Genomic DNA, 25,000 nt, shown 5'->3' with positions numbered 1-25,000 from the left:
AAATTTCAAATTTTACAAAATTTCACAAAATTTTACAAAGTTTCACAAAAATGGCAAAATTTAACAAAATCCATGAAATTGCAAAATTTTACGAAATATGCGAAATTTTACGAAATATACTACATTTTCTGAATATTTGCAAAATTTACAAAATTTTTACACAAAATTTGCAAAATTTCATGAACTGTTTAAAATTTTACATGGTTTGGAAAATTTGATCAAATTGGAAAAAATTGACAAAAGTTGACAAAATTTGAAAAAAAAGTTGACAAAAATTCAATAAAATTATAATATTACAAAATTCACAAAATTAACAAAATTTCACGAAATTTCCAAAAAAATCATTAACATTTCAGGAAATTTCCAAAATTTCAAACATTTACAAAATGTCACGAAATTTACAAAATTTCAAAAAAATGTACAAATATTACAAAATAAGCAATATTGGACAAACTTTGACAAAATTAAAATTCACAGTTTGCAAAAAATTCTCGAAATTCACAAAATTGTACGAGATTGGGTATGATTCGCAAAATCTTAGAAAATCGCAAATTTTTTCCAAAGTTCACAAAATTGCACGAAATTTGCAACATTCTTAGCATTTGAATGTTTCTCAGAAAGTACAGAAAATTAAGGGTTTTCTCTTGCATATATCTCTATTATCCTTCTATCAATTTTTATAAAATGTACGTGAACGTGGAAAATTCTTAAGAACAAAACTGAAATCTATTTTTTGACAATAAGGTATTACTGCCTAGTTTTGGGTGTACCCACCCATCGTTTATCTACTGTTCTCTTGCTTTTTGTGCAACTAGAGTCCTTGCAAAAGTGACACAATAATGGTAGGAAAATTGAGCGTTTTTTTCCATTAGCGATTCGCATCGAGTTTGTATTCGTTTGTTTTGCGCAAACAACGACACGACAGGTTAAAGGCGAGTGATTCAAAACGTATCCAAAATTTATTATGGATAAATTAATGTATTTTCAATTAATTTTTTTGCATACAACCTTCTCTTGCCAAACAAATTATTATTCATTGTACGTTATTGTTCTGCATTGTACCATCAATTTCGGATACATATTCATTTTTGTTGGCAGTTTATTAGTACATAAATTGAATTAAAATCCCCCCAAATTACTCGGCCTTCGCCAGCCAGTACGACGAGAAAGCAAATTAAGATAATTTAATATAAAAACATATCTCTGCCTCTTCCACTTGCCAAAAACCGCCGGAGATCAGACTATTAAAGTGAACTGACTGTATATTAATAGAGTTTTTTTCCTGTTCGTTTATTGTGGCTCTTTCAGCCTAGCAAAGGACGTTTTTACGATCGTTTCTGCTATTGTTCGGATGAAAAGCTCACGCACAACTTACGCCCCGTACTGTTGGGGACGGGTCGAACATGCTAAAATAAGATTTATGAACTACAATTTGTAAGCATTTGCGATTGATACCAGTCCTCTTGACTCGTGCTGCTTTGCTGGTCCAATGGAAGAGGAGAAAGGCTTCTTCTGTGACCCCGTTAGAATCTTCCTATATTCCATTGTGCTGACCAAGGCCAGCGGTAGCGCAGTAGCAAGGGTGAAACAACTGGCTCACGTAATAAATGAAATGGAACAAAATTGAATGTGCTGACCGTAAAAAGATTGAACAGTTTTCAGCTCTTGATGGAATGGCGGGCGGGTGGATCATGTTCCGATACTAGTTCCAAATTGGCTCTCCCCCCCCCCTTATCACTGGAGGGATGGGCTTATGATTGATGTGCGCTTACTGCGAATGGATGGGATGTCAGTCAGCTTGGTAATTGAACACATATGGATTGATGGGCAAATGAGCAACCTTGGCAGGTATTTGCTTTTCATCAATTTCATAAATAGCGGTGTGATATTATGTGTACACATCAGATGATTCGAAAAATAATTGCTTCCGACACAGTTAATTTCAGCAAGCAAACGTCCTCGAAAGCTCAAATTTGATTATACTATTTATGTTCAAATTTGGTTTGACTAAAGCCAATCAACGGTTTTAGTTTTAAATCGTTTTATTAGTTTCAATAATATTTGAAACGAATTATATCGATTACAATTTATGGCTCATATATTTGGCATCAATGTTTTGATTAGTTATAAATACGTACAGTTCAAACAATAGCACGATAGAAGATTCCAAAACGGTTCATCCAACGGTTCGGCCCGAAGTCCCTCTTCAAATGGGTTCTTGAAACCACAATTTCATCCTTTTACGTGTGCCGGTGGGCTATTATCCTGCTTCTTTCCGGCAAACCGATTCCGCTAGCCAACAACGATACAGATAATGGCAGCATGCCTCAAAATAATCTGAATAGCTTCCAACACTTGAAAACAACGTCCCATGAAGACCATCGTTACCGACAGATCCGGGAAAATTAGTGATGCTTTTACATTTTCAACCAGCCAGCCCGAGCTGCAGCACCTGCTCCGCTCGTCAAACGTTGACCCGTTCGATGTAGCAGCGTTGCGATAGGGTGTTTCAAGTTAATTGCAAATACTGTAGGAGCAATTATAATACAAGGCTTATCTGTAGACATAAATTATAACACGAATGGACGAATCGTATCTTAAAAAACTGAATCCCGATATTATTTTAACCATTTGACGAAGAACTACAAATTGAATATTTAAGTTTTCAAGAAATGGCAAGGAAATATGCTTTATGGTTCAACGAAGCTAATTTCTATATTAACTTTGCTAATTATTTCAAGTAAGTTTTATAAACACACTTTTGTTTTGGTAATTTCACCTAATTTGTTACTATTTGAAGGCAGAAAACTTCTACAGTTGCTGCTACGAATAGTAGATGTGGATTATGAAATTCTGTTCTGCAGTGGAATTCGCTGGTCGAACACGTGTCAGCAACAATCGATAGTTATGCTAAAATGTTGCACCGCCCTAACCCTTGTTTCTAAGCATGTACCAAAGAGTCACCACACGACGACGACGATGTGTGTTTAAGGCAGAAACCGGGCGGCGCGCATCCCTTTTACGAAACCGGAAGCAGCTTCCAATGGTACACCACACTCGAATGCACGCGGTTTGAGAATCGTTCTGAGATGGAAATATACGTAGATGGCATGTCGCAGTTAGCGGAATGGCAGCTCAGCATCGGCATCGTTCCGTACACAAGAACACAAACACACATCATACATAAAAGTGATGAAGAGAGTGCAGGGAGCGTAATGATAAATGGTGAAAAGTAGATGGAAGCAATGAATTTTTAAAGAAGTTTTGAACAGAGTCAACACTTGCTCCCGGAAAATGAATTGTGAATGCATTCTCATCTACCGACTGACTCTGGGTCACAAGCAACTGACACTTGTGCCTGAGATGAGACATTGGTCCACGTCGTGGGGGTGAGCTAGTCTCCGGGTTGTTGTAGAACCGGAAAACGGATGGCAATCTGTCATAATGCTAGTCTCCTAATGGCTACCAATTAGAACATACACTGGATGGGAGCATAGAACATTGGCACCGAATGCAGACACCGTAACCCAAATAACCGGAACATCTAGTGTCACTAGGGGTTGTAGAAGATAATGCTGTTTGTAATTGCTTTCCGTTTGGCAAGAAAGAATGTGTGTATTGGGCATTTGGAGAACTCTCCGAAGAGCCAGATTTTCAAACGTTCTGAATAATACACCGTTTTCGAATTGTTTGTGACTATCTAAGAATGGCGGTAAGTTTTGGACTGGGTTCTTCGCACACTCTTACGATGATGTATATCTGCCGGAGCCTACATTCCTTCCATTCATCGAAATCAAGGACTAGATTTGAGTGAGTTGGCTCCGTTTTTGATAAAAAACAAGCATAGGAAAGAAAAGTTTAATGGATTCTGGCGAATGTTATGCTCTCTTAGTGTTCGAGCAGATTGTAGATTTTGTATAACCTACACCTACCCTTCACTACACTGAAATCAGAAGTTGTTCCAAAACAGCAATTATTTTTGTTCAATAACAATCAACAAACTTTTGTTAAGTTCACTTGGCCAAGATCCATGTCATTCGTTAAGGACAAAATGAGAGCTGCGGCTTCTAGCGAATGTTCATCCAACTGAAGTTAGCAACCGTGCAGCTGACTTAGTTCAAAACTAAGCTAAGCTACTAATGAAATTCACAAAATTGTACGAGATTGGGTATGATTCGCAAAATCTTAAAAAATCGCAAATTTTTTCCAAAGTTCACAAAATTGCACGAAATTTGCAACATTCTTAGCATTTGAATGTTTCCCAGAAAGTACAGAAAATTAAGGGTTTTCTCTTGCATATATCTCTATTATCCTTCAATTAATTTTTATAAAATGTACGTGAACGTGGAAAATTCTGTTCTTAAGAACAGAACAGAAATCTATTTTTTGACAACAAGGTATTACTGCCTAGTTTTGGGTGTAACCACCCATCGTTTATCTACTGTTCTCTTGCTTTTTGTGCAACGAGAGTCCTTGCAAAAGTGACACAAAAATGGTAGGAAAATTGAGCGTTTTTTTCCATTAGCGATTCGCATCGAGTTTAAACTAAGCTAAGCTACTAACTTTTGCATCAGATCTAGATCAGTTCTTCTTTTGATAGAAGCGTTCTAAAAAAATACTTTCTTCAGCAAAATTGTTTGAAATTGATGGCACTGTATAGTAAAATATGACAAATACCTTTGAAAATGAATCTTGGTGATTTTAACATTCATAAATCACTTAGAAAAAATATTTTTTCCGATATCATGAACAAATATAGGGGAGCCCGGGGTTATTCGGACCTACGTGCCGGAGCAAATCGCTAACTATAAACTATAGTTACTATGTTTATAGTTAGGCGGAGACATTGAGCGGAGCCAATTGAACATGTCAAATGCCGGAGCCAATCGAGCATTACGTCACCTAACATGTTCTCTTTGGATGTATATGGAAAAAATATTGGGATTATTTTGCTCTTTTCTTGTGTTATCGAATATACAGAAACGAAAAGAACAAGATATTTTTCGGTAACACCAAGAGATATTCGTACAAGTATGAAATCATATTATCATATCTTCGAATTGGTTTTTCGTATTCGTACCTGTAAAGTTCTTACTCACGGCGACAATGAAATCATTGCGCTAGAGCTTGCACATTTGCTTGGGATACTAGTGTTATTTTTTCTGAAATAAAAGCTGCCAGTTTTCCGGCTTTTGTGTCCGCCTAAATCTGAATATAGTAACTGTATTTTAGGTGGGTACATGTGAAAAAAATTATCGGTCAAAGGTCTTAATTGTTAGTTTGAAATCTAAGCTACATTTTGGGGCCATAAAAGTTCATTTGCACCCTCCATGGCAGCGCTAGGCGACGCACAATGATCACCTTCCATACAAAAGTCCGACAAGACCTCAAAAGTGGTCCGAATTTGATAAAAACTTCATATTGCGATAATTTTGTGGCACTGGATTCATATTTGTTGTTAATTTTTTATTTTCTTTTCTGCCTCAAAATATGGGCACTTAGGGTGGTTCAAAAATTCAACATTTACGAGTATTAAGTGCACTACAATTCATTTAACAAATTTGGCGCAATAATTTTTTGGTGGTGTACACATTTTTTTCAATTGTTGATAATACTGAGAGACATTTATAAATTATATTACAAACAGACGATAAATTATCAGTGTTAACAGCGACATGCGACCTCTAGTAGTTATAATCTCTTTTCTATTATGGTACGTAAAAAGCTGTATAATTCTAGGAAGAAAATCCAGTTTTTGAAGGTGTGATAGAGCTTCACAGTACTTGAATCTTTAATAAATTATAAATGCGATTTATGTCGATTAATTAGGCTCGTAAAGTTAGAAGATATATTATTCACGATCTCAGAAGCTTGGTCACGAACACGATGACCGAGGTTGGTTAATTTCATAATTTTTTTTCATGAATTTAAGATAGATTTTTTGTGCTCTCCTCTGCTGCCTTTTCTACTTCATGGCTAGCGTGTTTGAAATCGGCTAATTCACACGAAACCAGCGCAGGAAGGTTTCAATTTTCTTTTAGTAACAAATCTTTTCTTTAAGGAGTTACAATGTAAGAGGACGGCATCGGCTGCGAAGAAAAAAAACGGACAAACGAACCACATTCAGTCAAAAGTACACAGGAAGTTATGCATATTTCGTCAAGTTTCCAAAGAAAGCAACCATCTTCGAGTCAGAAGAGTCGACCAGAAACGTTCTCTTCGGCGGGATTGGCCGATGCAGCCGCAATTCAATTCCTTATTTGGTGGAGGATTTGCAAAGCCCTTTTTTTCATCGCCCAGTGAGTGCATTCAGGAAGCGTTGGCTCCTACCCATCACAATGGAACTGGTGCTGGTTTATGGTTATGCTGCAATATCAACTGTTCAGTCCAAGTGTTTGGTTACGTAGCTATACGGCACGGAACGCAACCAGCAAAGGGAAAACGAGTTTCCCATTCCGGCCAAGTCTCGCCAGCTACAGCCAGTGCAACGAAGGATCTCCTCGCTGCCTTACTTACACTCACCTTACAATGGATCGCAATCAAAGAACGCTTCCACTTCATGCTCTTGCGAATAACAATTTTTGCTTGCTTATGATTTCTTTTGCAATCTCATCTCGGCACTACTTCGCACCGTTTCGTTTTTTTTTTGCAATGAGTTTTCTAAGATTTTTTTTTTCGTGATACTCGTTCTACATGGCACTTGCAGTGATTTCTCGACTCACGTGTTCCGATTGAAGCGAAGTGCAGAATCAGTAATGCACACAAAGTCCTACAATTCAGTTCTCGATATGTACAGCAACGATGTTACCGTGAACTTGATGCATTTGCCTTTGGCTCTCCGGTTGGCGACACATTTTCCGCGTGTTGGGTGCAGAAATGTCAATATCATGAATAAGCGAAAAATTATGTTGGTAAATTTTCATAGAAGTTTTGAGAACCCAATCTATGCGAGGAACATTGTCGATTTTCAATGATTATTATCTGAAACCGTTTTAAGCGGTTATACGATGCGAACCGTTGCGCCTAAATAATACTAAATGTGAGCATCTTGGATGGGTATCTCTGATTTCTATAGGTTTGTGACACATTTTGATCAGTTTTCAGACGCTAGATAGTTACTGTGCCCTATTCATTTTCTTTACAGTATGCCAAACAAAACGAAACCATGACAAAAGAACACGATCACTCATTTTTTCTGCTCGCTGTTCTCGGAGCTGTCACAGGAACGAAAGCCAAACCATGACCAAATTCAGCCGATGCTGTCAATCTGTCCGTGCATATTGTCATTTTTTGGACAAAAAGGGAATTCACTCTCCTCCGTCTCTACACCGTCATCAGCTTCGCTGATTCGTTGATACAACGTACAACAAACATTAATAAATTGATTTCGTGAGAAAAAAAGAGATACACGCAATCTAATTGTGGTTACTTCTCGGGGCCTCGAAGGATCGAAAACCACCGCTATTTGCTCGAAGCGGGCGAGCCGAAATGAGAAAAAAAACTATTGCGGTAAAAGCGTTCTTCGCAGTTCGGAATGTTTGTTATTGTTATCCACAGTGTAGCAACGTTCGTCTTTTTGTTTCCTCGGAACCCGAGGCGGATCGAAGACCTTTTCGAAGATTAAGAAGGGTCCCTTATCCTTTTAGGCTTTTTACGACAAATTTTCGGTCTGCGGTTTAGGCGGATCTCGAAGAGCATTAACACCCTTTTGAAGTTCAGGTAAACGGTTTGGAGGATTGGTTGCGAGAAAAAAATGTTGATGAGCTTTGGAAATCAACCGCAGGCAGTTGATTAATATTCATTGGTTCAAAGATGCTGGGAGTTTTCATCAAATGCAATGCAATTTTTCGGCCACCCGACCGTATCAAACCCAATTTATTTCCATTGAACACAGTACTAGCCCGGAAATATTTTTTTAAACGGAAGAAGAAATTTGTAGTTGTTTTCTCCATACGTTGGTAAGTTTGACCAATTTGAAACGAAGCTAGGAGGAACCAAAATAAAATAGGAAACAATAATATTTGTTTTGATTTATTGTCTTCTTCCGGAATTCCGTGCGCCGTTGGCAGCTTCAGCATTGTACCACTCACATGAAGTGTTTATGGGATGGTTTGTTCTTTTTGTTTGCCTTTCAATAAACCATGTAAACACTGTGGAGTCGTATATATTTGAATCAACTTGTCGGTAGATAAACAACAGAGGGAAATTGCCGTTTACGCGCCCACTTTTTTGGAACGTGTTAGGACAAGTGTTAACGTCTGTCAGTCAATGACAACAATTAGAAGGGAATCAATTAAGTGTGAAATGTAAATTAAGTTTTAGGGTGAATTCATTTTAAAAATTACAAAATTCTTTAGCGTTTGAATGGTCGAAATTTTTCCCTTGTGATTCTCGATATAAATACATCCAAATAAAATCGACGTTTGCGCAAAATTAAATGTAATAAGGGGACGGATTAATTGAAAGATCGAAAACATTTAAAAATTATAATAATGTTTAAATTATGTTTAAAAAACAAATATTTTCATAAAACCAGCTGAAATATTGCCCGTAGACGAGGCAAAAGGGGTTGGGACAAGAACCTCCCACGAAATAAAAATTTGAAAAATTGAATTTTTTCAACAAAATTGGGCCTTATTTGTTTTGCAAAAGTTATGTTATGCGAATTAGTTACCAGGGAGCATTAATAACCCGAGCAACAACGTTTGTTGACAAGCAGTTTCTGCAACATAATTCTTTGAAAAGAAATGTACATCATTTGGCAAAAAACAAGCGCAAAAGATAATGGTTATGCAACAAACCGCGGCCATTACATGTTGTAATTGTTGCTTGAGACATTATTTCAACGAAGAACCTTGTTTATCTCGGAAGGACATTTTTTTGTAACAGACTATTAATAATATTTAGATATTACACAAAATGGATGTTAAGCCGAGGGGGTCCGCAACAACCCTAAGTAATTACGAAGGGGTCCGCGGGACGAAAAAGTTTGAGAACCGCTGCTTTAAAGAGAGTGCCAGGGTGCTGACGCTGACGATCAAAGGGCCATGACACCTCTGGAAATGTGCCCTGATAAAATGAAGGTTATCGTAGAAAGGCTCTTTCCCGAGCACAATCCAATGATATAGCCGATTATACCGTATGGCGAGGTAGAGCAGGACTATGCCGCAATGATACAAGTCTTCAATGAGGAACTCATCGCTTTTTCAAAGTGAAAGTGAAGAAAGCGCCCGTATCAGAACGAATCTCCAACATCGCATTGAGAGTGGCAATCCAGACACTCCCGGATATGTTCAGAAAAGTGTATTAAAAGCTTCTAGACGAGGGCCACTTTCCTAACAAATGGAATATACAGAAGCTAGTGCTAGTGCCTAAACCAGGCAACCCCCGCGAGGATCCATCGTCGTATAGGCCAATATGCCTGCTGGATACACTCGGGACACTCTTGGAGAGGATTGTCCATAACAGGCTGACAATATTTACGGAGAGCGATAAAGGGTTGTCGAAAAACCAGTTTGGATTTCGGAAGTGCAAATCTACGGCGGAAGCTATTTGGACCATGATCAAGAAGGTCGAAATGGCGCGCAAACAGCAAAGAGGAGGAAATCGATACTATGCCGTGATAACGATAGACGTCAAAACGCGTTCAATAGCACAAGCTGGGAAGCCATTGCGGAATCTAAATGAGGGTCCCTAGCTACCTGTGTTGAATTCTAAGGAGTTATTTCCAGAACCGGGCCTGATTTTTTAGACATACGGGAGAAAAAATCGATTAGAATTACGGCGGGAGTCCCGCAAGGCTCTATCCTGGGTCCAACGCTTTGGAACGAGATGTATATCGGCGTGGACACGTCCCGACGAGTTCCAGCACGGCGACGGTCGTATGTGGACCGGCTACGCAGCGAGGAACGAGCACTAAGATAGCAACATCAACAAGTAGTTTGACGTCGGTTAAAAATCCTGCGAGGGTGGCTGTGAAGAGATGCGAATCAAGTTTCAGCATCTACGGATCGGTTCACGTCTCGACGGGTTCCGATGTTGGCGACGGTCCTGGGATTGACCAATTACGCAGCGAGCGTTGAATACTATCCTGACTCAACGCACACAGGGGAGCCAAAGGACACCGCGTATGCAGAGGAGCCAACGGGCCCAAGGACAGCTGGGAGCTAAAGACAGTGACACTAATTCTGTCAGGGCTCAAGCGCAGCGAAGAAACGAGCACTAAGTTAGTGACACCAACAAGCAGCTTCTCGTTGGTTAAAAATCCTGCGGGGTGGCTGTGAAGGGATGCGAGTCAAGTTTCGGCATCTCCGGATCGGTTCACGTCTCGACGGGTTGGCGTTGGCGACGGTCTTTGGGTCGACCAGTTACGCAGCGAGGGTTGGATAGCGTACTGACTCAACGTACGTAGGAGAGCCAACGGGCTCCGCGTACGCAGAGAGACTAACGGGCTCGAAGACAGCTGGAAGCTAAAGACTGTAACATTAATTTTATCGGATCTCCAACGCAACGGAGATACGAGCATTAAGTTGGCAACACCAACAAGCAGTTTCGCGTAGGTTAAAAAAATCCAGCGAGGGTCTCTAAGAAAGAAGAGATGCAAGAGCACAATCCCCTTCCGCAGTAATACCCAGCAGTGGTACCGGGAGGAAGACGAAACGGAGATACAGGAAGTTGAGGTTTAGTCGCTAGGCTTGCTGGAGAAAGAGCTGTAATAAGAATCCTGCAGTACCACGGGCAAGTCTGTAATGGTCTCTGTTGAAGATACCCCCTTGATAAAAAAAAGCATGAAGCAAATTGGTTCACGAAACGGACATCGGTACCGAGAGAGAAATTCCTCCGCCGGGTACTCTCAGTAGGAGTAGGGTAGTTTCACTACATGTGAGCCAAACGGCTCAATGAAACGGGTATCAGTTTTGGGGAAAATTCCGAGGTCGGGGAACTTTCAGTCGGATTAAGGTGAGTTTACCGCCGGGGACTATTCGAGTAAATCGCGACAAAGCTGGGAGCTGAATGACTAACGGAAACTAGAGGTAAATAGCTCACGAAAACAAGAGCTTGACGGCTCACAGAAACCAGAACTAACTGCCTTGCGGTAACTTATCGCTGGGTAATATCCGAGTGGAGATCGGTGCAAAATAGCACAAGTACGCAGGGGATCTATACAACGTTATAGATGAAAAGAATGACGAAAAACAAGAGGAATATCGCGAACTAAATGGATGAAAGGTCGAGCCAGTTCATGGATCAAGCGAGGCTTCGAGTTAACTTCAGGAAACTCGTGAGCAAAAGACTTCGTGATCGCCAAACTCAACGGCGTCTTCTTGTGCAGCTGTTAGGCATCTGCAAAGTGGAGCAGTTCAGCCAAATGTTGGAGCAGTTCACCGAGCAGTTGGTCGACCGAAAGCCGGTAGTCGTTGGTGATGACTTCAATACCTGGGATGTGAGGTGGGCAGTAGAGTATCCAACACAAGATGATGTATCCTGCAGGAAGCTTTAGTGAAATTAGACATACAAAAGTCTGATGAAGGTTCCGTTAGCACATTTCGGAGAGACGGGAGGAAGCCTATCATCGATGTCACATTCTGTAGTTCTTCACATACGGCGAACATGGACTGGAGAGTGTGCGTGAAGTATACCCATAGCGACCACCAAGTGATTCGCTACCACATCGGTCATCAGAACCCTGCTGTAACACGGAAAATGACTACCGGCGAGCGAAAGTGGAAGACCTCTTCGTTGAGGCGCTTTTGATACGGCTGAGCTAACAAGAAGGATTGTGACAGCGTGTGACGCCACGACACCGAAAACTAGAGGCACACAGTAGACGGTGTTCAGCCCTCGGTCCGGATGGAATGCCAAACGTGGCGCTGAAAGCTGTGATCCTGGTGTATCCGGAAAGGATAACCTGTTACGCACCTACAAGGTGGATAGTGGAACAGTTAACCGAACAGTTGATCGGCTGAAAGCAGTTGATCAACCGAAAGCTGGTGCTGCAAAAGTGTTTAGATGATGACAACTTCTCCGAAATGTGGCAGATACAGAAGCTGGTGATGATGATAAAGCCTCGTAGAGACTTGTATGTCTGCTGGATACACTCAGAAAACTCGGGAAAATAACCGACGACCGGTTGAGCTTCAACAACTGCGTCGACTAAGCCAGCAAAAAGTCTACCGGTAGGCCTGAGAGAAATATAGTAAAAACAGAAGAAGAACCGTTGTCGGGAGCACTTCTTCCGCCGGGGAACTCACCGTCGGCATAAGTAAGATTCACCGTCGGGGAGACTGTATAGATCGCGACGAGACACTACTAGAAATCACCAAAGCCGCTTCGGAACCTGGCTAGTTGGCTCGATTACGGGAGAACTTTTCTCACCATGGGATTCCGCCCAAAAAGGCTACATGCCTGTACAAAAATGACTTTCTCTGACAAAGAATTGCCTCAACATCAGATAGATGTCGAAAGAAAATCGGCTGGTCGGTTGAAACCCATGTTCCTTAACCAGCCCTTTGTGATATTTTCCGGTTCAAAAACAAAATAGCTTTAAAGCTATTGTAGGTATCCGACGGAATGTTATTCACTCGTGACAGAAATATCGAAAAAATCGTCCTGATAACCATGGGGTGGTGTTAAATAATCTGAAGCAGGCAAATGATATTGCTGGCTATGTGCCTTTCACAATAGTGTACAGAATATATGTTCCAGCAAACTAGGTCGTAATGGATGGCGTCGTTTTCAATTCGAATTTGAAATGCGCGGACCTGCTGAAACACGGGGTTGGCTGCTTTTAAGTTTTTTTTTTGCATCAACCAGCGAAGATACTGGACTGCAAACGATTGCATTCAGCATCACCTCATTTGGTGTTCTGCTTGAGAAATTTTGACTCAATTACAATTACAAAGGGTTCAGACCCACCGAATACAATCGTGCACTTGATGAAAAAAGTACAACGAAAGACCCGGATATTCGCATTCGATTAAAAAGCAGCTTGAGTTCACAGTTTGCATAAGAAACTTGATTTGATGCTATATTACTCCCTAAGGAGAAAATTGGTTTAAAACCGTTTTTATGCACGAAGGGTACAAAACCTAAAAACAATTATTCTATGTGTTTGCGTTTCGACTTCGTCTCTTCAGAACCACAGCACTTGATCAATGCACCGGGCTGACGTTAAGTCCAAAATTGGAAACACTACTTGTGAACACACTAAACGACTTCTAACTTGTCCCGTAAGTAAAGAGGTTCTGTTTGCTAATGAAACCTACTACGGTTTTGTGTTCACGCAAGACGTGTGATTTTTCGAATTTTAGCTTCTATCTAGCGCCAATTTGGTGCTGGTTTGGCCTTATCTAACTAGTATTAAGTTACTATTAGTTACTGACGAGGAGAATCCGAAACACTAAAAAACTATACTTTATGTTAGGTCTTGTGCCCTGATGCACAATTTTTTTTAATTTTGTCCAAAAATGTTTCTCTTTGAGAATTTTGCTTTGATTTGATATTTTAATAAAAAGTTTGACTGATTAAAACAAATTCTTGTTTGACCAATTGTTGATCGTAACACCCTTTAATGTAGTTACAGATCAAGTTTCGCATTCCACGACTGCAATGAAAATGCTCTTAAATGCCCCTGTACAAGGCTAATAGGACAAAGCATTCAGAACAGATGGCAGAGCTAATCGATTTGCGGTCGAAATTCAAACAACTGGAAACAAACATGTACAACAATCGTTCCAGGCTATTCTCGGGAAATTTTCGGGTGCCTCAAGGCCAGCGAACGTTTTGTCTCACAATTGAATTCGTTGCGAAATCGTGCTCTACAGATAATAGAAGAGTGGAGTGGTTCTAGAAAGTAAACATTGAGTTTCACGTTCATGGTTGAAATAGATATTATCCCGTTTTTTGGTGTTGTTGTTATTTTGACGTGTAGTGGAGCAGAATGTTTCTGCACTGAAATGATTCGCACAGAAGCTGACCACGGAGAAGCACCTCGGTACAACGAATTCTGCGGATAATTTGAATGAAACTAAATATCTTGCTGATGTAGTATTGCTAATATAATTACAACGAAGAATTATATACCTACTTACAGGAATTGGGTAGAATTGTACCGCGCTGTCTCATAAGGTTCAACTGAGAAAGTCTCAAAAAGCGTCCATCTTTGAAAACGAAATTTCGTTATCCTCTACACAATCTTTATGAAAATAAATCGGAGTACTACTGATTAATTTTCATGAAGATGTTTCCAACGACGTGGAAAATCTACTTATTTCGTTTTCAAAGGTGGTCGGCATTTCGAAGCTTCCTCAGTTGAACCTTAAGCGTTCGAAACCATCGCTCTATTCACTTGCTTCCCTAGATCCAGAGTTAATTATAAATATAAACATCATGATCTGTGCTCTTGCGGGCTGGTTAAGGTTTCACAAATACCAAGTCCTTACCTTTCGTTTACGCCGCTCACCCCAATTGCACATTACAGGGCAGAGCTATAATCCGAATCCCACTATAACTCATTCCAGGTGTGGCTCTGTTTCCAGCTTTGGCACTTTCCACAATTGCACACTTTGCCGCAAATGAGCAATGTGTGCGGTGCTTTTAACTGGAGGAAAAACTGTATGTACCCAGGTACCTACCTTCCTTGCATAAAAGCATAAATTTAATTTCACAAGTTTACACGTCGGTAATCTAATGTTAGCACAATCCCGATCCTGGTTCTTTCGCAAGATCGGTGGCACCGCGTGTTGTATGAATATATTATGGAAAGTTGTTGCAGAATGTACGGCGAATTTCCCTAATGTTTGTCGAAATCAGTTTTAAGCAATACTTTGGTATCGTTTTTGCAACATCGAGTATTAGTTGGAGGTGATATTGTCCAATAAGTTTTTTAAAGAAATCTATACGTGCAAAAGCGAACAATACTATAGCCTTAATTTAGGCCGTACTCTCCTGGCGATGAAAGGCTTGTGTTTCGTCTGGTGGAAATATTCATGCGACTGGTTCAACACAGTAGCAGCGGCATAGCAGAGCGTGCTTTGCTGGGTGGAAAATCGCAAACATTCAGCCACAGATTTGCCTTTCTTTCGAGAGTGGTAGCTATCTTTTCTTCGAAAGCTGACGGCGGCGGCGGCTGTGGTGTTGGCAGAAATATTGCGAGGATGAAGTGCGATGCAAAGTTTACTTGGGAAACAGGTGTATTAAACGGTCGTTGGGTGAAAGAGATTTCTGGGGAAAAGTTTTTATTTCAAACAACACGTACCGGTGCTTTGAGATCAGGAGATGACTGCGGTACCGACCTACCTGGCAGTTGTTGGGACGAAGGCAGTTTCTCGTTTGTTGGTATATCGGGGTCGTTGCCGGGTTCAAATATGGCAATGTTTCTGGCGTTTGGGTTGTAAGTATAAGCGTGCGTTGTGGAAGCAAAAAAAAGAAGCCTTTCAAGTTAAAAATAAAAGAGAAAATAAGCTATAAGAGACACATAGTGAGTTATGTGATTCTTTCATGTTTTGCAAAATCGAGTTTGTCCTGAATAGGTTATCAATTTTTATCTCCTGCAACCTTTTCCGACTATTTTGTTAGTTTCATGGGATACTCTTACTGGACGGTATTCAGAGTTGACGTTTTGTTTGAAGAGGTTCAGATTTTCAACTAAATCATCGTTGTACCGCTTTCCGATTGCCAACAATATTGTTCTGTTGGGCGGAATTCTGGTTTGTTGAGAGGATTCACGTCTTTGTGCACCACCTGGACCAAGGAGCTTTTATTTTCAGGTGATACGATCCTCAAAAACGCCGATCAGCCAAGTTGGTTTTAGAAACGACAGCTAACAATATTGTTTACTAACGAGTGTTCTATAAGCAATGAGAAGGATTTCAATACCTTTCTGTAACTAAAGTAAAGAGCGTCATTTTTTTCTCTCTAAGAGAATTGCTCTCTGGACTCCCTAGAAATGCACGTTTCTTTTCGCTCGGGTGCTGTCAGTTCAATCGAAGATGGCGTCGAAACAGCAAGCACTCCGCGAGCTTGTCGTACGGTTTTACGAAACGCATGGTCATCGTGGAAAAAAGTTTACGGTAGACCACTTTCGAGACGAAAACGTGCCCGTGAGTAGTTTCCCGGATTCTGGCATCCCTGAGCGTGGAGCGGAAGACCAGTTGTGGCCGTCCGGCGAAGATAATGACGAAGAAGAAGAAGAAGGAAGCGTTGAAAAAGCGTTGCGTGACGCCGTTCGAAAATATCACTGCTCCCATACCTTGATTCACCAAACCCTCAATATGGAGCACATCATCTGTCGGAAGAAAACTCGGTCTCCCGAGTACACAGATGAGCGGATAGCAATCATGAATTCGCAGTGCATGACAAAGAACTACCGCGGGACGTCGTTCGTGCTGGACGACGAAAGTTACTTTCCGCTCTTGAAGACCCACATTCCAGAAAATGACAGCTACTATTCCAGCGACAAGTCGGCCACACTCCCCGAAGTAAAATATAAGTTTAAGTATAAATTTGAAAAAAAAAGTTATGCTCCAGCATTTCAAAGCCGTGGTTCAAGTCGAGCGGTCTGGCCATCAATCAGCAAGTGTGCCAGGAGGAGTGCCATGAGAAAATTCTTCTGCCGTTCCTAAACGAGCTTCAAGCGTATGGAAAGTACGTCTTCTGGCCGGACAACACGTTTTCCCGTTACGCCAAGAAGACGCTGGAATATCTTGAACAGAATTTGTGAGAAAACTGACGACTGTTGGTGGAGTTCTTTGTAGGGGTTATGTTCGGCTTCCAGTCTTTGAAATATTTAATAAACGGAATATTTACTTTTCATCCGACGTTTCGGCGGCATGTATTGCGCCTTTCTCAAGAAATTAAGCTAGTTACCGTGTTATCGAAGGTGTGCTTGACGATAACACGGTAACTAGCTTAATTCCTTGAAAAAGGCACAATACATGCCGCCGAAATGTCGGATGAAAAGTAAATATTCCGTTTGTTAAATATTTTAAAGACTGGAAGCCGAACATAACCCCTAAAAAGAGCTTGAACAGAAAGATACCGTACGTGCCGAAAGAAAGGAACCCAAACCACTTGCCCAAGTGCCGTCCCATTGAGGATTTTTTCGTCTCCCTCGGTTTTTAATAAAACATATTGAATTCTTTGTTTTTTATCTACATGTCAGAAAAATTCTCATTTTTTATTGAACACCCGCTATTCGCAATATGGTTGGCATCTAATGCAGAAAGAACTAGAGATGATTATAATTAGGCAATCCATTAGACGTTTGTTTGACAATTCAGCGGTGGGTTCTGTCAACAAGTCTACTCCTGCGAACAGAAAAACTCGTCCGACAAACAACTTTCGTTAGTCCGATTCGTTTGATGTTGGATCAAATCAAGGATATTGTCGGACGTCGCACCCTCGGAGTAACGTCAGAATAAGTAAACAAGAAATAATCAGCTGATCAGAAACGTCTCATGGATTACCTACTTATATGATATTAGGTTTTACTCCAACCGACATAACCCCACAAAACGAACCGGATGAACTTCGTTTGACAATTCTCGGTGGTTTGTTTACCAGTTGCACTCGCACTCACGCAACTGACAAAGTAAACAAACAACCGAGAACTGTCAAACATGAACTTCATTCATCATGAGTTCATTCGTGTCGTCATCTTGTAGAACTCAATAATTGAATACTTTACACTGACGTCACAAATGAACTCGATGTTCATTATTGACAGTTCGCTTGTACTGTTTACATGGACTTAGAAAAATTCTTGACGATTTGCTTCGAGCGAATCTAGTCGTCCACAAATTTTTCTAAGTTCTTGTAAACAGTACAATCGAACTGTCAAGAAAAGTGAGGTTAACTGATTCAGTAAAGAACCTAATAACCTGATAACGGTGTTTGGAACTTTGAATTTCGGCCTGCTTTTCAGTTAAATACTCCTATCTACTCCTATGTGTGACAGTTAAAATTGTTTTGCTCGTTCGGTTCGAAGTTCGATCCGCAAGAGTCAAACTCGCTATCGTACTATAACTCGTTTGTTATTAACGAAAATATTGGACAACGAAGTGTTGTTAGCGACATGTCGAATAATGACAAACACTTTACACCATAATGTATCAACAAACCAAACGAATTCAAACATCACAGCGTAGTCGTAGAATCGCTTCTGTCGATTGTGGATAAATATTAACACGACGTTTTAGCTATTGACTTGAAAAACATGGCGGCATAGCTGATAGGTGAGTGCAACCGACCTCGTTCGTCTTATAAATCATTCAGCTCATCCATCCGTTTTTGGGTAGAGAGCGACCCTTAGTTCCCCGAAAACAGGAAACTATAGCAACTAAAATAAGCCCTATAATAGCGGATATCCCCCTCGAATAAAACGCACTTACATCCGAGGCTCTTCACCTTCCCAGTGCAGCAACCAGAACAACCCCTAAATACGGTCGCCAGGAAACACAACTACGCCTCATTCACCAATAATCATTTATTATTCACAATTTCGTTTACGATCCGCCAGTCGACAGGAATTCCAATTGCTTTCTTCGCCTCACACTCGTTACCTCTTCTTTACCATCCTTGCCCTATCATGTAGGCGATACCCCTGGCGGTCGGCAATGACTTTTGCTAACCGTTGAAATGTCGAAAGAAGCTTCCCTTTCGCATACAGTTTTCTTTTCTCGCGATGCCTTCCAGAACGTCGAATGACAACCTGGAGGGTTGGGCTTCGTGGTAATGATTGTTTTGTAAGTAAGCACTATGTTCTTGCTGTGATCCTCCCCTTGGTAGTCATACGGTACGATAAGGTGGATATGAAAGACTGCATTTTAATAACATTAAACATAAACACGTGCAAACCCGGGACGGTAATGGTGCCCTAGCCTGTCTGCGGGAGGGAAAACATGACGTGACACGAGGGAATTCAAAGCACGCATTCGATGGTAAAATTGGCACGGGTGAGCATGGATGGGGAATGCAGAAACTAATCTCGTTTTGTTAACATATGGGTGAATAATTGGTTTCATGGATTTAAGGTGTAAATTTAGTGTTGTGATACTTGGTAGGGGTGATGATGGAACAAAATTTAATTATGATTACAATAGGAACTCGGAAGATATCTTATATTAGAACAGAAGCCCGAGCTGCTTTGGCTCGAAATGAAGTAAATGACGGGCGAATTTTTATTCTTATTTTCAATTTGTTGTAAATAATAAAAGGGCAGACGACTTCGGTAGGCTCATGCCTTGGACCATCTCTAATAAACGAATAAAACATAAATAAATTATTCGCCGCCTCGGTCGATGGAATAACCTTCGGAATCAACCTCGCGGCGTTAATGACTACTCCATCAATTTCAACTACCCGTGCGGACACGTAGACATGATAGTTCTGCATAAAAGCTCACGGAAAGCAGTCTTGTTTGCCTGCTCAACGAAAATCACAGCCACCCTTCGTTTAAACGAAACTCGTTAGATACAGTGTCCAATGCGACATAATATCCGTAGCTATGAGTGCAAAGTTCAAAACAGCAGTATACGCCATGGGTTTCCGGACATTAGAACCTAGTATTGTATTCGGACGTTATAATACAAGAAAGATTTCTGATCTCGCGCTCTTTCTTTCGGATCCAACTTTGCGTTCTAATGCCCTGTGCGTTGTGACGCATTCCCTTCGAACGCGATGGCCTTGAACGTTATGCCACGGGACCATAAATGAACAGTAAGAATTGTAGATTTTCAATAAACGCAACGAGCACAGTTTTCTATAATCTCCAACTGGTTCAAGGGCACATCAACAAAAACGGCCATCATAATCTATGTCACAAACTGCAACGACGAAGCACGCCTTGCCCCATCGCCCATAAATCATCCAAAAATATGACCAACAAAGAAAGTACATATATCTGCACAGCATCGATGCAGTGAATTGGCTGAACGCCAGCAAATGGCTATCCTAAAGAGAAACAATGTTTTTTTCCTGCATTTGAGCGATCTGTTCCCTGCACGTCTCGTTGTGCGAAACCTTGAAGCAAGAACGATGCAACACTGTGGAGTGTGGGTCAAATCCATTCGGGTCGGAAAATGCACCATAAACAAATTCCTACCGCGAATAACGTCCCTTGCGGGTAGTACTAGAATCCGGATTGAGTGAGTAGTTAAAGGCAGTATTGTTTCGTGGCTCTAGAGCGTGCAGCATCCCACTAGGTGCATCGTGACTATTGGCGCATCATGATTTCGGGAATGCTCTTTTTTGCGTGCATACCCACGATCCGGAAGCGACCAAAAATTTTAATCAAGTATCGTTTTTCTACATTGCTTTATGTGCATAAACTGAAACAGAATGCAATGAACACTGTGGGCTTTTCAACCGAGAAAAAAATCATCCTTGTTGGGAGCTGTGCTTCTAAGCAAAGTCCTGCCAACAGCTTTTGGTTGGTATGTGGTGAAAAATTGGATACATCGTTCGAAGCAAGGCGATTTTTATACAACACGGAAGAGGGAGACTACAACTGACATAGCATCTAGTTATTATGAACATTGCATGGAACGAACATAATCTGTCTGTGGAAATTGTGTGGGGTCTGATGATCCTGAAACCGAATAGTTGTTTTAATTTCGGTTCTTATTTTTTTTTCTCTCGAGCAGGCAATTATTTGTTTGGCTGAAATCGTACTGCGCTCGACTAGGTATCTCATTTAGAATGCTAGCTATTATAACCATTTAATTAATAAGTCACTGCACTGCACTTGGAACCAAAATCAATTTAAAGCCATTTATTCTACCATGCACCAAAAACTAAGAAAAAATATAAAAAAGACCTGACATTGAGAACAGGACATTGAATTCATTTCATCATTTATTTTCGAATCCGTATTTAAAACAACGACGTTTGCAATGTAATTCGTGATTTGAGGTCACGTTTGTACATCTTCCCAATCCGATTATCCGTGCAGCAGAGAACGCAGTAGAAAGATGAGAATGGTCGCCAGGTTCCCTGGAAATGAAATATAATGAACAAAATAAAAGAAAAAAAAAGTTTAACGATTCCAATTAAACTGAATTTTCGTTACCATAGCACCAGGCACGGAAAGACTATATTTCTAAATTGAATTAACCGCTTTTATATGCCGTCAACCGATCCCCCGTAGAACTTCACTCGCATCTCTGCGCCTTTACGACGGACGCGGTGAGAGAATTGGCGCGGAAGGTAGGGCGAGGCAAAACGGCATAAAACGTCCCGAAGTGTTGTGAGCCGCCTCATCGCTCTATAAACCGTACAGAATGGGATTGGTTCCTGGGCGAAACGGATTCACAACACGGACCTTATGCTACGTGATTGTACTTTCCATCATTTTCCCCCGAGCGGGAATGAGCCAGCTAGCTACCTGTCGATACTGCTGCCGTGACGTAAAGATGGTCATGCATATCTTATTATATATCACGGGATCGAGGGATTTCCAGTCGGTGATTTTTTGGGGGAAGATTTAAAGGCGTCGGTTTCCATTTGGGCCAGTAGAAGTGTGAGGCGTGTTAAGCGGCCGTGTTGAATTTAAATTGTGGAAGTTTATATGTTCCTTTAACGCGTTTAACGGGATGGATTGTTGGGAACTCAATACACTTGCTAGAGTTATATACGATTACTGCCCTATTAAATTAGGTGAGAAGATGTGAGACTCGTCATATTGTCCGTTTCGTCTATAAATTGACAGCAAAAAAAGTCGTGTAACTTTACGTCTTGCCAGATGCACATAAAAGGTGCGTCCCAATTCACATAAATATACATGTAAAAATGTGAGTTGTTCGGCTTTTTCTAGGTCATTCAGCTTAAATTTTACAGCACAATATTTAATCTTACATATCATAGCATGTAAAATCCTAATATCGGATGGAAAACTACGTCGTTACGTTGTTTACGTCAAATGTAATTTTCATTATTTCCAAGAGTGTAGACATTCGTGCAAATTTTTGAAGCAGCTAAATAAATAGTGTGTTCAGTATTGTTTTTGTTAGTCACCGCAACAACCAATCTACGGCAGGTGCGGTGTGAGCATATTTGACAAAATTATTTTGCTGTGAGTCTATCTAGGGATAAAATTCGCAATAGTATAAACGGTAAATTTTTAAAAGTGTAAAATAACGTTGTGCATCCAAATAAATACGAAATCTTGTAAAAATATGAATATGTTTCAAATTTATTCATGATGGAATTTTTAATCTAACTACGATGAGATCAAATCAATCGTAAAACATCTTTTAATGAGCCTAGCAATGTAATGATAGCTTATTAGAACATTAAATTTATCCAATATTTGCAATTCTGCTCTTCTTTTGGTAGAATTTAAAATAAAACTGTTTGAACTGTTGCAATTTTTTTATCCAGATATTTATAATCTTAAAATCAGATTATAAATACAACGAAGAAAAAATAATTTCTTTAATACTACAATGGAGATTTGGTCTACCACCGGTTTTCCTCTAAATTTGATTCTGACATCTGAAAAGTTATTCGTTCTCTTTTGTATTTTATTGTTAAAATTAAAACATCGCTCATTCATGAAACTGTAAATTAATTATAGCATCTATATCCAATTTCATAATATTCACTAAACGTAATAAAAATATGTTTTCTCCTCGGAACTTTGACTTGTTTTACTAAATATGCTTTTTGATTATTTGTCCTAATAAACTGAACTATAAAACTATTGAAAACCTTGCGTGAAATAAAAACAAATCAAGTAAAAATGAAATTGTTTCATTTTTTTGGTATTGTTGGACTACACAATTCCCCCGGACACGATTTTCCTCCTCCCTCTCAACAGTTAGAAAACGGTTCGGAAATGAAATCAACTAGGGCTGCTACATATGTAGCACATTCACTATTATCCGCAAGTTATTACAAATGACACATGCTGCTTTGAATTGATCTGGCGCTAATAGCATCTGTAGGAATTCCTTTGATCATATGCTGAGCTTATTACGCATCAAGACGGATTCAGGTGTGCACAATTTTTTTTTCTATGTGTGAGTGCGGTTGTCATTTTTCCTCCATGAAACCGAAAAAACAAGAGGATATGAGAAGAAAAGCACAAACAACTGACGTAGTCGGCCTTTCCGTTGCCATACGTTTTGTTTCACTTCGGTCATAATTATTTTAATCGGTATTTTCGAGGTAAAAAGTGTCCCTAAGTGTTCGAATCGGTAGATCCGAAGTGAAGCTCGGCCGTTTCTCACTTTTCATCGTGCGCCAAAGAATCAGGATGCTCGGTCGGATGTTTATGTTTACTTCAAGGGCCCCGGACGCCATGCTTAATGTTGCAAATATAAAACTAATACACTTAAAAGCGTCAAATGTTTCCACCTTTCTTTCTCTTCATTTTGATTACGCATTACATTCAGCATAGCACCGAGAATGTCAGTTATGCGGCATCCCACAAAACAAACCAGTCAAGCTTCGATAATACTAATAACACTGTGGGCGCAATTCAATATCATGTTTCCCCCACCACGTTTTCCATGTCACCGGTCAGATTCCGGGCTTCCGATAAACACTATGTTGCAGACTGCCGGTTTTCAGCAACAAATTCATACGTTTCCTGTGCCAGTGTGTGTCCCTGCGACAACAGAGGCAAAGTGTGGAAGTTGTTACGCTTTCTGGCAATGCGTGGAGTTTAATAGACAATAACCTGTTAGCTAGTGAAAACAATAATCACGGAAGCAAAACTACAGTATCGGATATAAAACATATACCAAACCCTGCAATTACGCTTTTTGTAAATAATTAAACAATTTAAAGTATTTTTAAATATTTGTCTGGAAGTTGACTGACAATATTACCAATGACATGGCAAACATATGGTTAATCGATTTTAACGTGTATCTGTCGAAAATAAGGCCAGATAAAAAATGCACCAAGACATTTATTGTTTTATTTCAGTTCGCTTTTTCTCTCAAAACTATTTTTCTTTTGTTTGTATGAGGAAATCGAGTATTAATTATGTGTGCTATGCCATCCTTCAGGCTAGATGTTCTGGAAAAAAAAACAAATCGCGTGACCGTTGTTTGACACACCCAAAGCAAATCTTTGAGAGCGGAAAGGCGTCTGTTTTTTTCGCTCTCGAACTGTGAGCGAAAAGCTCCCAAACGATGCGTTAGTGTTCAACCAACCTCATACTTGTGCAATACAATATCGTTCCCCATAGCTAGACGCTGTTGGCTCATGCAGTGCAGAGGGACCGTTCATAAACCACGTAGACCGAGATTTGAGAATTTTTAACCCCCCCGTCGATGTGTACTATCATCTAGACTAAAATAATAATCCAAACATGCACACAAATTTCACTTTTCGTGAACAAATTTCAATATTTCTAAGATATTAAGGTAATCTAAATTGCCTTATTTGATTAAGGGAATGAAGCTATTTAAATCTTCCCAAAAATATTTCTTTTTCTGGACCTGCGTTGAACGCTTTTGAAACAATTTTTTGTTGGAATTGGAAATGAACGATTGAAGAATTCGCCTGAAAATCGAACGAACAACGAATTCGCCTAAAACTTCCGTTTACTCTTTCTCTCCTCAGAACCAGTTCGTATGAACCGTTCGAAAACAAACACAATACACTGATCGCTCATCACTCCAATACAATGTAAATGCCCAATCTGTATAGCAAATTGCATCGCATTGAGTTGTTTGCTGAAGCATATTTCGATTTCACTATGATCTCGACATCAATCAGAGCTTTTGTGATTGTTGGACTTCACCAGGGTTACCACATTCACAGATTTTTTTTAAACAATTTTTGGTAACAGATTCTTTTTCGCAGATGACAGATTTTTGGCAGTTTGATGAAAATTTCACAGATCTCAACAGGTTTTTGGAAATATTCCGATATCTACCAGAGCTTTTGGAAATTTCACAGAAATGTTCACAGATGTTTTTTTTCTGTTTTAAAGCATCACACATGGTAAAAAGTTTCTTTTTGACTGAAACACTGATTTTAATGTGTA

General features: G+C 40.0%; 1 protein-coding gene across 2 annotated transcripts in view; it reads left to right on the top strand.

Moving 5' to 3' along the window:
• LOC131677043 (calcium-activated chloride channel regulator 1-like) overlaps nucleotides 1–25,000 on the top strand; it is a 144,064-nt gene that overhangs the window by 95,404 nt on the left and 23,660 nt on the right. The window lies entirely within an intron of this gene.

This window comes from Topomyia yanbarensis, chromosome 1, assembly GCF_030247195.1.
Source record: "Topomyia yanbarensis strain Yona2022 chromosome 1, ASM3024719v1, whole genome shotgun sequence".
NCBI lineage: Eukaryota > Metazoa > Arthropoda > Insecta > Diptera > Culicidae > Topomyia > Topomyia yanbarensis.
Note: the sequence above shows the minus strand (reverse complement) of the source record. Positions and strands in the feature narration are given on the sequence as shown.